The sequence below is a fragment of the Bos grunniens genome, chromosome 12 (assembly GCF_055505025.1).
Source record: "Bos grunniens cultivar Pamir isolate PY7600 chromosome 12, Bosgru_T2T1.0, whole genome shotgun sequence".
In the NCBI taxonomy this organism is placed as follows: Eukaryota; Metazoa; Chordata; class Mammalia; order Artiodactyla; family Bovidae; genus Bos; species Bos grunniens.
The window spans coordinates 87966794-87983654 of record NC_141176.1 but is presented as its reverse complement, the minus strand read 5'-3'; the positions used below and the strand labels follow the sequence as shown (position 1 = coordinate 87983654).

The 16861-nt window shown below is 45.5% G+C and overlaps 1 pseudogene; it reads right to left on the bottom strand.

Annotated features, from left to right (window-relative positions):
• Positions 1-11323: 11323 nt before the first annotated feature.
• Positions 11324-11854, bottom strand: LOC147362042 (ferritin light chain pseudogene; annotated as a pseudogene).
• Positions 11855-16861: the final 5007 nt, after the last annotated feature.

The following is a 16861-nucleotide window of genomic DNA, read 5'->3' as shown; positions in this document are numbered from 1 at the left end:
TCACACTCCAGGATGTCTGGCTCTAGGTGAGTGATCATACCATACATACATTTATATATATATATATACACACACACACACATACATACATACATATAAGGCTTCCCTGGTGGCTCACCAGTAAAGAATCCGCCTGGAAAGCAGGAGCCACAGAGACGTGGGCTGGATCCCTGGGTCGGGAAGATCCCCTGGAGGAGGAAATGGCAACCTGCTCTAGGTTCCTTGTCTGGGAAATCTCATGGACATGGGAGCCTGGCAGGCTACATTCCATAGGGTTGCAAAGAGCTGGACCTGGATGAAGCTACTTAACATGCATGCATACATACATGTATGTATACAAATGCATATACATTTATGTATACACACACATATATATATGTTATTATGATAGAATCTTTCACTGACTTCAAAGAGTAAATAAAAAGCTATGATCTATGAAAAAGAGCATCTATGAAAAAGCAGAGCCAGAGACTGGTGTGCAGGGGTAGAGAATAGGAAATAAAGAGAAAAAATTCACCAGATTTCTAATCAACAGAGTCCGCACAGTAGATCTAGGGAAGTCAATGAAATGAGTGAGACATCCTTTTTCTATTTTCTTGTCATAGTTCAGTTACCCACTCACTCACTTTAATAGATATTTATTGATTATCTATTCTATGCCAGAAAATCTGGACAATTTCTGGGAAGACCAAGAAGATTGAAATCCTGATAGGGGAACAATACACACAAATGAATAACTATGATGTCATATGGTAAATGTAACAGGAGAAGGGACAAAATGTTTTGAAAGCATAAGACAGAATTCATCATTTCATCCGTAGATTAGACGAAAGCTCCACAGAGATGGCACTGGATGTGAGCCTAGAAGGGCAAGGAGGAGTCTGCCAGTTGCACAAAACGGGACAGTATAGGGTTAAAAATGTCCTTGCCCCGGATAGCCAGGGTCAGAAACTGACCACCACTTCTTACTAGTACTGTGACCTTGCGGAATCCGCTTAATTCTTCTGTCTCCATGTGTTCACTTGTGAGAAAGGGAGATAATTATAGCAGGTACTCTGGAGGATCATTGTCTAAATTAAGCAAGACAATACGTCAAGGACTGAGCACAGTGTCTGATAAACAACATACAATAATATTGTTAAAAAGGAGCCCCAGGTACAGAACTTTGCTTATTCAAAGTCAAGTGCATGGGAGGTCATGGCGTATTTGGGAGATCCAATGGCAATCCAGTCCAGTACTCTTGCTTGGCAAATCCCATGGACGGAGGAGCCTGGTAGGCTGCAGTCCATGGGGTTGCTAGGAGTCAGACATGACTGAGTGACTTCACTTTCATGCATTGGAGAAGGAAATGGAAACCCACTCCAGTGTTCTTGCCTAGAGAATCCCAGGGATGGGGGAGCCTGGTGGGCTGCCGTCTATGGGGTCGCACAGAATCGGACACGACTGAAGCGACTTAGCAGCAGCATCAGGAGCAGAGCTTAGGCGGAGGGGTTGCTGAGGTAGAAGCAGAGGCTGTGTGCTTGCGTGCTAAGTTGTTTCAGTTGTGTCCGACTGTTTGAGACCCCATGGACCGTAGCCCAGCACGCGCCTCTCTCTGTGGGATTCTCCAGGCAAGAATACTGAAGTGGGTTGCCATTCATTTCTCCAGGAGATCTTCCTGACCCAGGGATAGAACCCATGTCTCCAGCGTCTCCTACATTGGCAGGCTGGTTCTTTACCACTAGCACTACTTGGGAAGCCCAGAAGCAGAGGCTGGAACTCTAAGTCTCCCAGCCCACCCCCACTCCTACCCCCATGCCCTCTAAAGGGATGTTCAGACTCTTAGCTTTCCCCTGGATCATAGTGTGTGTTTACATTCAGATGTGCTGCTATCAAATGCTCAGGGCAATGATGGCCTGGTCCAGCCTACCCCCCAGCATCCTGACGCCGCCCCCCCCAGGTGAGGAGGAAGAGGAGCAGTGGAATCAAATCATTTGCAGTGGAGAGTTAGAGATGTGGGGAGAGAACCGCAGATGAGGTATCCTGGTCGAAACGATGGACCAGAGCTCTGTTGTGTGCGTAAATCCCACTCATCTTGCTTCTTTAAGATCCAGCTTGAAACCACACACTTTACATCTCTTGATTACTACCTGGGACCAGAAAGAAGTAAGAGATTACTCACTTTTCTATAAAGGCTGTGTTTCAGAAACTAGTAGTCAGATCTCCACTCCTCCTTCTAGTAGCAGGTTACCTTGTTACTTAATTTTAGGGCCCGAGTTTCCTCCTGAGCAAGATCAGAGCGACACGAGCTATCCCACAGGGTGGAGCATTCAAGGAGATCATTGATGAGTGCTAACACAGAGCCTGGAACACAGCCAGCAGAGTCACACAACACTCAGGTGTTTCATTCGTTCCTCCCACCTGTCTCCATGACCTCCAGCTATCTTTGACATAATATAGAATCTAGAGTTTATTACATTAGTCTCCTAACTCAGCCTGAAATACTCACTGCCTCTAAAACAGAAGGTCAAGGCTATGGCATTGGGAGTTTGCAAGATCCCTTCTTGACACTGGGACCTGTATTAAGGAGGTCAGGGCAGAATTTAGGTCTTCTGAGGTCTCTGGTGTTCTCATAACATAAGGATCCCATAACATGGAGCTTCCAGGAGGCACCGATATCTTGGTTCCTGTAGTCATTTGTTGACTAGGGATTTTCGGGTTTTTAAAACTCTTGTGGCTCAGCAGGTAAAGAATCCACCTGCAGATCGACCTGAGTTAGATCCCTGGGTTGGGATGATCTCTTAGAGGAGGGAAAGGCTCCCCACTCCAGCATTCTGGCCTGGAGAATTCCGTGGGCTCTATAGTCCATGGGGTCACAAAGAGTCGGACACGACTGAGTGACTTTCACTTCACTTCACTTCTATAAAGAAGGCTGAGCGCCAAAGAACTGATGCTTTCAAATTGTGCTGGAGAAGACTCTTGAGAGCATGTTGGACAGAAAGGAGATTAAAATCAGTCAATCCTAAAGGAAATCAACCCTGAATACTCATTGGAAGGACTGATGCTGAAGCTGAAGCTCCAATACTTTGGCCATCTGATTCAAAGAACTGAGTCACTGTAAAAGACTCTGATGCTGGGAAAGATTTAGGGCAGGAGGAGAAGAGGGCGACAGAAGATCAGATGGTTGGATGGCATCATTGACTCAATGGACATGAGTTTGAGCAAACTCTGGGAGATAGTAAAGGATAGAGGAGCCTGGTGTGCTGCAGTTCATGGGGTCTTAAAGAGTCAGACACAACTTAGCCACTGAACAACAACAACAATGCTCATAGTTGAGTTCTGAAACATTAACAAGACTGTGAGAACTAGCAGTACATGAGTATTTAATGTGTTCTACATGGTACGCTAAGCCCCTTATACAAGTCATATTGCATAGTCTTTGCAAGAAATTCATGAGATCAGTAATGCCATCCACCTTCCACATTTTCCCACAAGGGAAAGCTTGAATTTTGAGGGAGTGTCAAGTCACTATTTCAAGGTCACACAGCTCAAAACTGGCAGGAGAAAGAAGGAAGACTAGACTGTCTGACTCCTGGATAGACTCCTGTATTTCCCTGTTTGCCTGTCCTAATGTGAGATTTGGGATGCATACAGGGCTCTGAGAAGCTGGATGAATAAAACACGATCCCCAGTTGATTCCCATAATATGGCTCCAGTGGCCTCCTTCATGGGTCAGCATGAATCTTCTGTTATGTAGGGAAGGCCATGTCGGCAAGTCACTCTGTATCTTTCATACCTGTGTCAATGCCATTGATTGGCTGTTTTGAGAGAGCTCCTTAATTTTCCAGGATGTCATCTTTCCCATTTTTTCTAGCTTAAGATCATCAGGGAAAGGACACTTAGAGTCTCCTAAATTAGACTTGATATCTATCTACTGTGCAGAGTTTATGTGAAGCTTAAATGAGCTTATGCGGGCAAGGTACTGTTTCAACGTTAAGACAGCACCCAAATGGAAAAATAATATGATGTTGATTACAGAGAGTACATGGCATGTCAGCACTTCTTCTGTTCCCCAAAGTAAATCAATAAGATAGTAATAATGATAGTTAAGAGTTGCTGAAAGCAAGCAAGATTCGCGGTGGATTAGGCTAAGCATTTGACATAGATTATTTCAGATGTTTTCCAAACAACGCTGTGAGATCAGTAGGATAAAAATCTCCATGTCACAGATGGAGGAACTGGGCTCTGAATATTTAAGAAATTGACATGATCACTTGGATAGGAACCCTGGAAATCTGACTCAGGATGGCTTTTTAGCCTCTAGCCTCCTATTGGGCTTCCCTGGTGGCTCAGTGGTAAAAAAAATCCACCTGCCAATGCAGAAGATGCAGGTTTGATCCCTGAATCAGGAAGATCCCCTAGAGAAGGAAACAGCAACCTATTCCAGTATTCTTGCCTGGGAAATCTCACAGACAGAAGAACCTGGTGGGCTACAGTCCCTGGGGTCACTAAGAGTCAGACACAACAGCTGAAGAACAGAAACCAACAAGCCACCTGTTAGTTCTACACCTGGTTTGTTAGGTGGTTTGTTTCACTGAATAAACAGAAGCCAGACTTTGCAAATCCAATTTTCAGGACTGCATTTTCCAATCTAAGGTTCCATTTCCAGCTTCATTCTGTGAGGATAGGCTTTTCAGATTAGTTCACGCATGCATTTGTTCTCAGCTCTGGTATATTTCTCTTCCTTTCTTCCTGTGAACAAACAGCCCCCATCCCAGCCCAGGGTGATAGAGGCAAAACGTATGATCAGCAATAGTTACTAACATCTCCTGACAGGCTGAGTGCTCTCAGACAAGTATTGTCCCAGGGCGGAACGTGTGTCTGAAACATATTACTCTGAATGAGAAGGAAATGTAATCATTTGCATAAATCGGGATGCTATTGACTCAGATTCTGGGCAGATAAAAAGCAATTAATACCATGTTCTTTGGACAACCATAGTCTTTGTATCAGAAATTTCCAAGTCCTATAATATATTATCCAGTGACTATTCTTCTGTGGCAGTTTTTAGTGGACAAAGTCATATTTTATATGTGAATGTATACTTTGCTCTTGATATTGTAAGGTAATATAATGATATCTTCATGTTTTAAAAACAGGTACATCCGTACAGCAAGTTTAAAAACTTCAAAATAAAATCTAGAGATTTAAAAAATCTCTAGCTCAGAAGATGTTTTTATGACCCATTCAAACCTTTAGAGTTAAGATTTGTTGACCAAGGTCTAGAGATACAATGAAGGTCAATTGTTGTATTGCAAGCTCCTGAAGCAGATGTTCTCTGGACAAACCCATTAGAAAAGTACAGCTTCTGAATCTTCTAGGCTTAAAATGCTTTCACTACAGGATTTCAAGCTAAAGGGATATTTTTCTCTGAAGCTAAAAGCCTGGTCCTTCCCTTTCACCAGTGAGAAAGAAAATGTGTTGTCTCCATGCGTATAATTTTTATAAAGATCTCTATCTCAGATGATACTTCATGTTCATTTGTTGCTACACAAGCCAGGAAGATCCGAATATCTTTTAAATCTCAACCTAACAGTAATCAGCTTTCTGGAAGTTTCCTGGGAGAACTTTCTGGAAGAGTGCCCAGATACATGAGCATACAGTGGAGGGGAGGGCATTGTGGAAAGTGTTTGGCACTGATGTTAAAACCATATGTAATGTTAGGATCCGGACTGGGTCCCCTGGCCGCTGAGGTTTCTGCATCTTCCACCAGAATGTCCAGGCTATCTCATAACTCCAGTGGCCATGATGTCTTGGTGTTTAAAATGACACCCAACTGAATTTTTCATCTTAGCTGTGAATTCCATTTTATGTGAAGTTACGTTTTCATCTTATACCAGAAATTACTGAACTTTAGGAGGCAGGGGTACTTGTGTTTAGTAGTTATGTTAATGAGTTACCTATGTACCTGTGAGAGCCATGGGTGTCTTTCTGATCATCCCACTGATCCATCAGAGGTCTTAGGCACTTTCACACCCAGGCACCAGTCCTACCTGAAACCAGGGATTGCAGCACGAGCGAAGGGCGTGGGTTGAGGACGATGGACTGGCGTCCACTAAGGGCCTGTTATTCACTAGGTGTTATGCTATGCACCACCTAGGTTGCTGCTGCTGCTGCTAAGGCGCTTCAGTCGTGTCCGACTCTGTGCAACCCCATAGACGGCAGCCCACCAGGCTTCCCCATCCCTGGGATTCTCCAGGCAAGAACACTGGAGTGGGTTGCCATTTCCTTCTCCAATGCGTGAAAGTGAAAATCAAAGTGAAGTCGCTCAGTCGTGTCCGACTCCAGCGACCCCATGGACTGCAGTCTACCAGGCTCCTCTGTTCGTGGGATTTTCCAGGCAAGAGTACTGGAGTGGGGTGCCATTGCCTTCTCCGACTACCTAGGTTAGTCCTCAGCAATTGGGATAGTCTGCTCCATTATTAGAAGCAGCAGCTGACTGAGAGAAACAACTTAATATACAAAGGAATCATAAAGTAGCAAAGCTGATGGGCAAATGTCTGTTTGCCTGATTGCCCACGTGCCGCCTTCTCCTTCTCTACTTGTGTTCTTCTGCTGGTGCGTCTATGCTCCAAGCCCTCCTACGTGTTTAGATACTGCTGGGGAATCTCTCAGCACGTCGCCCAGGACTCTTGATCCCCAGCAAGGGACTCTGTGGTTGAGCTTCTGTCATGACTCACACCCGAGGTCTGGTCCCACCTCTCCAGTCCTGGGCGCCCACCCATCCGCCCCTGGCCTTCCTTGAATTCTGGGGATGCTACATCTGGCCTGCCATGAGAATGCTTGGCCTACCTCATTTGAGATCCAGTGTTCTTCTGCTAAGAGCTCGTGTGTGTGCGTGTGTGAGCGTGAAAGAGAAAGAGGTGGAAGGGTAAACATCACATAGAGACAAACGCTTCGCAGGTGAGCTTCCCTGTCAACTGGAATGTGGCTTCTGCGGGCCTCCTGGGTACCCATGTGACCCCTGGGCTCTAACACACACGCTGCGAGGCACACGTATCGAATGTAATGGCCTCTTGCCCAGGTCTTGTGGTTGCTTTCATGAGCCAGGCTGGGCCAGCATTGCCTTTGAGGCTGGGCAAGGCTCAACCTGCAGGGAGAAAGTGAGTCTTTCTGGTGATGGGAGGAGCTGAGGATGGCAACACCTGGCCTAATGCTCAGGCCTCCGAACACGTCCCCGACCTGGACTCCTCCCAGTCTTCCTTCTCCACCCGCTGCTCAAACCTCAGCAGGACAGGATAACTGAGGGTGCGTGCGTTCTGATAATTCTTCAGTTTTGCTCCAGTTATTGGGATTGTTTATCAAGGGATATGTTCGGGTCAAGTTTAAGAGGGATCTTGCCTTGCTTTTTATACATTGATGCATGCAGGAGCATCTTGAATTGCTACAGGCATTCTCCAGCCATTAGCCCTACAGATGCCGTGTAATAATTCTTGAAACTCTTGCTGGAGGAGTGCTCCTTTGAATGATCTCATTCATGATGATGAAGGCCATAAATTCTGAGGAATGCGAGACAATCAAATTCCTGACCTGTCTGTGACTATGGGAACTAGCTGCTGCGTTCAGGTAGGACCTGAAATTCAAAGAAAGGCAGGCCTGCAGCTTTTGGGTTTTTATTTTTTAATTTTATTTGCATGACTTAAAGCTGAGCCAAGCCCCTGTGCTTAGTGAGGTTCAAAATGAGGTCTAAATAATCATTTCCATCTCAAGCTGCCTGCTTTCCCAGTGGTATACTGTTTGTTCCAGTTTGGGTCACTATCAGAAGCAGAGTTGTCATAAAGCTGGAGGGGAGGTCTCTGATTCTTAGGGCCCAGAGAAGGACATAGGGATGGGAAGGGATTCCAGAAGGGGTTGTGATGCGAGTCAATTTTCCAGAAGGATAAAGAGACTGATGAATGAAGGAGACACAGAGAGATAAAAAAAAATCCTGATTTATGCAATGTCTCCAGCCATCCTACACTCACGCGTGAACTTAGTCTCCCTGGAGCTGCCGGCGTCTGGCACAAACACTGAATGTCAAGGGCATGCTTGTGTTTTCACCTGTTTGTCCTCCTCTAATCTTAAGATCAATTCCTCTTTGCTTTATATTCAGGAACCATGGGGAAAAATATGCTCTCGCCCTGTGGTTCAAAAATCCTTAAGACTTAACCTATGCCATTTATGCATAATAGTAAATTTTATAAGCAATTATTTGGAAAAGCAATATTCTGTGTCAACACAAAAGGATGGAAAATAAGTTAATTTCCTTAAATAATAAATGAAAACTGCCTCAGGACATCCATCGACCTTCCCTTTCTTCTCGGGCCACTTAGATTCTGATAACACTGGCAAATTACCTGAAGGCCCTAAGTGAAGTGAACAGATCTTTAACTCTATTTATGCAAAACCAGCTGCAGTTTTTAGGCACTAAACTTTGAAACCCTAGGATCAGATACTGATAATTTGTGATGAAACTATCTAATCTTAGATATTTAAAAATTTTATTTGGCTGGGTCTTAGTTGCTGCATGTGGGATCTTTAGTTGCAACATGTGAGATCTAGTTCCCTGACTAGGGACTGAACCCAGGCCCCTGCATTTGGGGGTGCAGGGTCGTAGCCCCTGGACCACGAGGGAAGTCCCTATTCCCAGTTCTGATGGCATTCTCCAAAGGTTTCCATTTTCACGCAAACAAAACTCACTCTGAATGGTGAGGAGAAACTTAGGTTCAAATTCACTCCAATTGAGTCATTTCACATGGTCCTGCTGTTGAAGCAAGCAAGAGAGCTAAGTTGCTAAGTTGTGTCCAACTCTTTGTGACCCCATGGACTATAGCCCACCAGGCTCCTCTGTCCATGGAATTCTCCAGGAAAAAATACTGGAGTGAGATGCCATTTCCTCCTCCAGGAGATCTTCTTGACCCAGGGATCTAACCTGTGTCTCTTATGTCTCCTACATTGGCAGATGGGTTTATTTATTTATTTTTTAAACCACTGGCGCCACCTAGGAAGCCTGCTGTTGAAAGCTGTGTTTAAAAGCTCCTGGCTCCATACAACAGAAGTTTATTTAGTACATATTATGGTCAACCATTGATTGCAGCCAATTCTGCAGGACTAGGAAAATGCCAAGGAGGCAGTGTGGACATTAGAGCCCAGAGCTCAGCAAAGAACACAGTGGGGAAGGGGCTCATTATAGATCCAGGCAGGCATGACCGCGTCCCCAGGAACAGCTTCATGCTCAGAAGAGGGAGCATCTTTGTGTCTTACCAGCTGCAAACCACAGACTCCCAAACCCCATCACTCTGCGACTCATGTTAATAAGCATGTGCCCAGATCAGGCTCTTTCCTAAGTATCGTCTTATTTATGTCTCTGTGCAAATTCTTTCCACTTCTATCTTCTCCTTTGTTGTTGTTTAGTGGCTAAGTCATGTCCGACTCTCTTGCAACCCCATGGACGATAGCTTTCCCAGGTGGGCTCTGGTGCATGGGGTTGCAGAGAGTTGGTCACCACTGAAGCAACTTAGCACACACGCCCGGACTATAGCCCACCAGTCTCCTCTGTCCATGGGATTCTCCAGAATACTGGAGTAGGTTGCCATTCCCTTCTCCAGGGGATCTTCCCAACCCAGGAATCAAACCCCCTCTTCCCGACCCAGGAATCAAACCCCCATCTCTTGCATCTCCTGCATAGTTTGGCACAATCTTTACCGCTGAGCCACCAGGGAAGCATCTTCTTACAGATGCAAAAACCAAGGCTCAGAAGGTTTCCTTTCTGAGTTTTTGAAAGTAGCCAGTGTAGTGTCCGGCTGGTGCAGACCTCTGCCACTGACATTTGGTGGTGACTATGTGACAGGATGGTTTGGGTGATAAACACCCGGGAAGTTTCATATTTACCCTCTGCTTTTCATTATGTTTCTGAGTTCATTATATTTTTGGATGGTATCTAGTCACTCCAAATATACCCAAAGAAGATATTCAGTCAATGATTTGTTATAGTAACTCCACCTTATTTATCTGAGTAGGTTTAGGTCACCTGAATGTCTAATCTGGGTTTTTCCCAGGTGGCATTAGTGTTAAAGAACCTGCCTGCCAATGCAGGAGATGCAAGAGATGTGAGTTTGACCTCTGGGTTGGGAAGTTCCCCTGGAGGAGGGCATGGCAACCCACTCCAGAATTCTTGCCTGGAGAATCCCATGGACAGAGGAGCCTGGTGGGTATCAGTCCATGGGGTTGCAAAGAGTTGGACAGGACTGAAGTGACTGAGCAGCATATTATGCATAAACGTCTAATCATATTTCATCCTCTTTGCTAATTCTCATTGTTGTTCAATACAGAATTTTGAGAATTGAAGCAATTTTTCAATAACAATACAAACTAAAGAAAGTATTATAGTATTTATCTGTGCACTGCTTGCTCAAACAGTCTGGGAAGTGTAGGCTCTGGATCAAAAGATCAGGTCCTAGTATGAATTGTGGTCCTGATTACCTGAGGTTGATGCCAAGACCTCAGCTTCTGGGCACCGGTACTGAATCAAATCTTAGAGGTAGTTTTGGGTGAGGTAGAACAGCTTTATTGCTTTGCCCACACTTTTTTTTTTTTTTTTACAAAAACTTTATTGTTTCCATTTGATCCAAGGCTTGGGAAAAGGCTCCAGGGTGTTAAAAGCTGCATAATGGCTTTATTTTGGGGGGGCTCCAAAATCACTGTGGACCGTGAATGCAGAGATGAAATTAAAAGATGCTTGCTCCTTGGAAGTAAAGCTATGACAAACCTAGACAGCATATTTAAAAAGCGGAGACATCATCTTGCTGACAAAAGTCCATATAGTCAAAGGTATGGTTTTTCCAGTAGGTATATAAAGATGTGAGGGTTGGACTACATGCTGAAAATTGAGGAAGTGACGTTTTCAAACTATGGTGCTGGAGAAGACTCGAGAGTCCCTTGGACAGCAAGCAGACCAAACCCATCAATCGTAAAGGGAATCAACCCTGAATATTTTTTGGAAGGACTGATGCTAAAGCTCCAATTCTTTGGCTACCCGTTACGAAGAGCCAACTCATTGGCAAAGGCCCTGATGCTGGGAAAGATTGAGAGCAGGGGGAGAAGGGGTGACAGAGGATGAGAGGGTTGGATGGCATCACTGACTAATGGACATGAGTTTGAGTAAACTAGGGGGGAGAGTGGACAGGGAAGTCCGGGGTGCTGCTGTCCACGGGGTCGCTAAGAGTCAGACATGACAGTGACTGGACAGCAGTGGCTGCAGAGAGAGGCTTCAGGCAGAAGCCCTGGGACTGGAGGTGGAGGGGGGTCACTCCTCAAAGGCTGCTGGGGTCCTGCAGGTGAGATACTTACCCTGCCCAGCCTGGGGACCAGTGGGCCCCTGGAGGTCGGTCAGGTGGTCGCCCATCTTCCTGATGATTTTCACCACCTTGTTGAGGAAGCAGACCTCCAGGAAGCGACAGAAGCGGGGGTCTGCACAGGCAGAAAACAGGCCACACAGACCCAAAAGGGCCTGCTTCAGGTTCTTCTCTATGAGCAGGGTGGCCTCCAGAGCGTCCCGGGCTCCACCCCACTCATCCTGGGAAGGTTTCTCCACTTCTGGGAAGGGGGCATGGCCGCTGCTCTGCTTCTGCATTTGGGAGAGGGTATTGGTGCCCTGGAGCTTCTCCAAAGCCAACTTGCTGAAAAATTCACCCAAGTCGTCTAGAGCCACACTTTGCAGTTGAAATGGGAGCCCAGAGACAGGCAGGTACGGCAGGCTTGAAGATGCAGGTCCACAAGGTACTGGATGATGGCCTCCACCTCGGGGTTGAAAATCCAGAAGAATCTGAAAACTCATGGCTGATCAGGAACAAGGAGTTAAGCTCAACAACTGGAGTTGTCTGCTCCTGGTGTTGGAGGACAGCTAAGGGGCTGACTCCGAAGGCTGAGGCTGGAAAGAAGGTCCCAGTGTGGTCGGAGGCTGGAGGAAGGGGTGGCCCTGGGTCTGTTCTGTCCAACCACCATCTAAGCAACAGAGAGATCCACGGGAATGCCGAGTCAAGGGGGCCCTGGGCTTGCGCCTGCCCTCCAAAGCCATATGTCCCAACCCAGGAAGCCTTGGTGAGTTTTTACAGCTATGGTTCGAGGGCAGGGTTGCTGATGAGAGTAGGGTGTGCCCAGGGGCTTCCCTTGTAGCTCAGTTGGTAAAGAATCTCCCTGCAATGCAGGAGATCTGGGTTCGATTCCTGGATTGAAAAGATCCCCTGGAGAAGGAAATGGCAACCGACTTCAGTATTCTTGCCTGGAAAATCCCATGGATGGAGGAGCCTGGTGTCCATGGGGTCGCTAAGAGTCAGACACTACTGAGCAACTTCACTTTCACTTTAGTGTTATAAAGAGCTTAAAGATTTTGTTATGTGTATCTCCTAGTGGTTCAGTCACACAGCTGTGTCCCACTCTCTGGGACCCCATGGACTGCAGCATGCCAGGCTCCCCTGCCCTTCACTAATTCCCAGAGTTTGCTCAAACTCATGTCCATTGAGTCAGTGATGCCATCCAACCATCTAATCCTTTGTCGTCCCCTTCTCCTCCTCCTCCCCTCCATCTTTCCCAGCATCTTGGTCCCGAGGCTCAGCCAGGACCATTCTGTTTCTTGACTGCTTCTCCCTGGTATGTGCACTTTCCTCCCTTCCCTGATTAGCCTGACAGTTTGAATCTGCCCTTTGGGACTCAGGGAAGGTCATGGAGGCTGGAGCATTTTCCCTGTAAGAATCTGGGGGAACAGGACTTCTCTGGGGTTCAGCGGTTAAGAATCTGCCTTCCAATGCAGGGGACGTGGGCTCCATCCTGGGTTGGGGAGCTGAGATCCCACATCCTAGGGGGCAACCAAGCCTGAGGCACAATTAGCAAGCCCACGCACCACAACTACCGAAGTCCCTGCATGTCCCCATGAAGAGTCCACGCAGCACAGTACGACCCAGTGAGGCCAAAAACTACAGAATTAAATAACACTTAAAAAAGAAAGGCTTCCTTGCACAGGAGCCCCAAAGGGTCCTTGTTTCAAGGTCACTCTACATTTTGCTCATCTGGTGGAAGCACATGTGAGACTCACCCTGAATATTGTGATCCGGGGTTCCCAGGTGGCTCTAGTGGTAAAGAACCCGCCTGCTAGTGCAGGAGACAAAAGAGACGTGGGTTCAATCCCTGACTCGGGAAGATCCCCTGGAGGAGAACATGGCAACCCACTGCAGTATTCCTGCCTGGGAAATCCCAGGGACAGAGGAGCCTGGTGGGTTGTCCAAGGACGGTCCATGGGGTTGCATGGAGTCAGACATGCCTGAAGCAACTTAGCATGCATTGTGATGAAGGGCAGGTAGGCGATACATAAGAAAGGACTTGAGGAGAGAGCCAGGCTCTTTCTAAACATCAGTGTCCATCATGCAGCTCGCTGAACAGCTATCTCCTCTGTGCTGTCAGTCTGCCCCCTCCTCCATCACAGGCACTGGATTCCTGATACATGTCCTTCATACCTCCTGACTGCTGATCAACCCAGAGGTCTCATGAATCCGATACGTGTGTCAGCCAGCCCTTTTGTGCAAGCTGCATTCAGCATCTGGGTTTCTGGTGGGTGCCAATCTTAATGAAGTTGTCTTGTTGTTTTCTAAGTACCTTTGGACATCTAAGGGCATAATGACTGAGCCGGGGTATATGATAATGATAAAATGTGGCACAGGGCTGGGTTGGTTGTAGCCTGAGTTGAGTTTGACATGACCTGATGAGATTTCTTGACATATAATCTGCTCCTTTTGCTCCTTTTAGAAAAGAGCCTTTGACATCGACTACCCAGAATTGCACGTCTGGGAGACAACATTAATTTGTATGGCATGACTCATGCTGAAAAATAACAAGTTTGTAGTCAAGAACCATGCATTCCCAGTTAATTAATCTCCCTTGTAACTGTTGGGGTGGATTATCGGTTAGTCACACACGTTTTTTTGTCCACAGGATGAAGGCAGGTGTGCCACTTTGGTTCGCTGTATGATTTTTCATTCCTGAATCAGCCTACCCTGCCTCTGCTGTTTTCACACCCTCTTCATTAAGCTCTGTCTAAATACTTCACTGTCCAAGTGTGTTATTATCAAGCAAGACTCTCCACAAGTATTTCAAACCTGATTCAGTTAGTGTCTCGGCATTTCTTGGCTTGCAAAGAGCCTAATCCAGTTCCCCTTAGTTTACAAACATGGAAGGAAAGATACTGAGAAACTAAAGAAGGTTGTCCTAAATCAGAGCTTCTCGTGTCTGCTGAGACTGATCCTCTTAGTGAGGGAAGCTTGGGGCACTGAGGAGTGAAAGGAAAGAAAAGATTTGCGTCTCTTATCTACATATGGAAGTGAAAGGGTGAGTCACTCAGCCCTGTCTGACCCTTTGCCACCTCATGGACTGTAGCCTGTCAGGCTCCTCTGTCCATAGGATTTCCCAGGCAAGAATATTACAGTAGGTTGCCATTCCCTTCTTCAGGGCATCTTCTCAACCCAGGGTTCTAACCTGGATCTCCTGCATTGCAGGAAGATTCTTTACCATCTGAGCCACAAGGGAAGCCCTATCTATCTATGTATATCTACATATAATAGACTCAAATTTACAAGAAGAAAAGTTCAAATTCTTGAGGGAAGCTGTTTTATATATATATATATATATATATATATATATATACACATATGTTTTGTTGAGTAATTCATGTATACATAAATGGAAACCTTACCAAACATTATTCAAATATGTCCAAAATGATTTAAAAACAAGAGCTCAAAATTTCAGAATTTATTCAGGATATCCTATATATTTCTTTTTAAAAATAATTATCCTTAGTCGCTCAGTCATGTCTGACTCTTTGTGACCCCATGGACTGTAGCCTGCCGAGCTCCTCTCTCCCTGGGGATTCTCTAGGCAAGAATACTGGAGTGGATTGTCATGCCCTCCTCTAGGGGATCTTCCCAACCTGGGGATTGAATCCAGGTCTCTCCCACTGCAGGCAGATACTTTACCGTCTGAGCCACCAGGAAAGCCCAAGAATACTGGAGTGGGTAACCTATCCCTTCTCCAGGAGATCTTCCCGACCCAGGAATAAAACCAGGGTTTGCTGCATTGCAGACAGATTCTTTACTATGTTAAAATTACTTAGAGAGATTTAAGGTCACCTTTGAAAGTGAAAATGTTTTTCACTCATTTGTGTCCAATTCTTTCCAAGCCCACCAGGCTCCTCTGTCCATGGAATTCTCCAGGCAAGAATACCAGAGTGGATTGCCATGCCCTTCTCGACCCGGGGATTAAACCAGGTCTCCTGCATTGCAGGAAGATTCCTTACCATCTGAGTCACCTGGGAAGCCCCAAGGCCACCTTTACTAATAAAAACAATTTATCATTGTGCCACTTTGAACAGGTAATTCTGCCTTACAGATATTAATAAAAGCATTTTATAAAATAGACAGCTGAAGCAAAAGGAAGAATCAATCATAGAGTTTATCAGGAGAAAAGTAGCAGATTTGAATTATTTCATTTTTAATGTACATTCAGATATTTATCCCTATAAAAAGATATTTTTGGTATCAATGATTCTGAGCTGTAGTTTGGGGTGCTTATGGCATCTCCCATTATTTCAAAGAAAAGACATCATGAAAATAATTTATTAAATGAAAATGTAATTCTCTATTACCCCCACCCCAAGTGAGCACTTAGCACACGACCCTCTGAGCTGATGGAGAGAACCACTGACAGTTACATTTCCTCCAAACCAGCGGAACCCAGAAGGGTTCCCAGTTCCAAACAGTCTAGGAGTTATTTCGTATTATATATTTTAAAAACGTTTTAAAAACACATTTTGAAAATACCTGATTGATGCCCAAAACATCAAATTGCCAAGTGATCAACTTTCAAGCAATCCACGTGAGTCTTATATTAAATCAATAATGATGACAACATGTGGAAGCTTGAATTTTGTCCTCCAAGGGATACGGTGATGATCCAACCCACAGGACCTGTGAATAAGACCTTATTTGGAAATAGGTCTTTGCAGATATAATCAAGTTCAGATTAGGGATTAGGGTGGACCCTAATCCAACAATATCTGTGTCCTTAGAAGAGAAGAGATACAGACAAGAGAGAGGTTACCCTGTGATGACGGAAGCAGAGACTGGAGGGATGGAGTGGCAACGCAAGGAAGGCCAAGGACTGGTGTTAAGAAAAGGCAGAGGGAGGTTCCACCTAGGGTCTCAGAGGGATCATGGTGCTTCTGACATCTTGATTTTGGATGTCTATGCTCCTGAATTGTAGGCGAATGAATTTCTGTTGCTTTAAGCCAGTTTGGGGTAGTTTGTTACAGCAGCCCTGCGTGCATATATGCTTAGTCAGTCGTGTGGGACACTTTGTGACTCCATCAACTGTAGCCCTCCAGGCTCCTCTTTCTATGGGATTTCCCAGGGGAGAATACTGGAGTGGGTTGCCATTTCCTCCTCCAGGGGATCTTTCTGACCCAGGGATTGAATCTGCATCTTTTATGTTTCCTGCATTGGCAGGTGGGTTCTTTACCTGCTGAGCCATCTTGGTAGACCTTTCAGAATGCATAGAAAAATATTATGCAAATTTTTAACACCAGCAATATAACTGAGGATTCATTTGCAGTTTTTCTATCAACAGAACTCTTAATGCTATATTCAATTTATTAAGCCTTTCTCTCTTGGAGATTGGTGGCTTATATCTCCAGGCTCCAGATGAATTTTAAATTTCAACATTTCAAAATTTCAGGTGTGAAATTCCTGCCATTTGATACAACACCCCTAGAATGGGTCCTCTGTTTCTGCTCAGCATC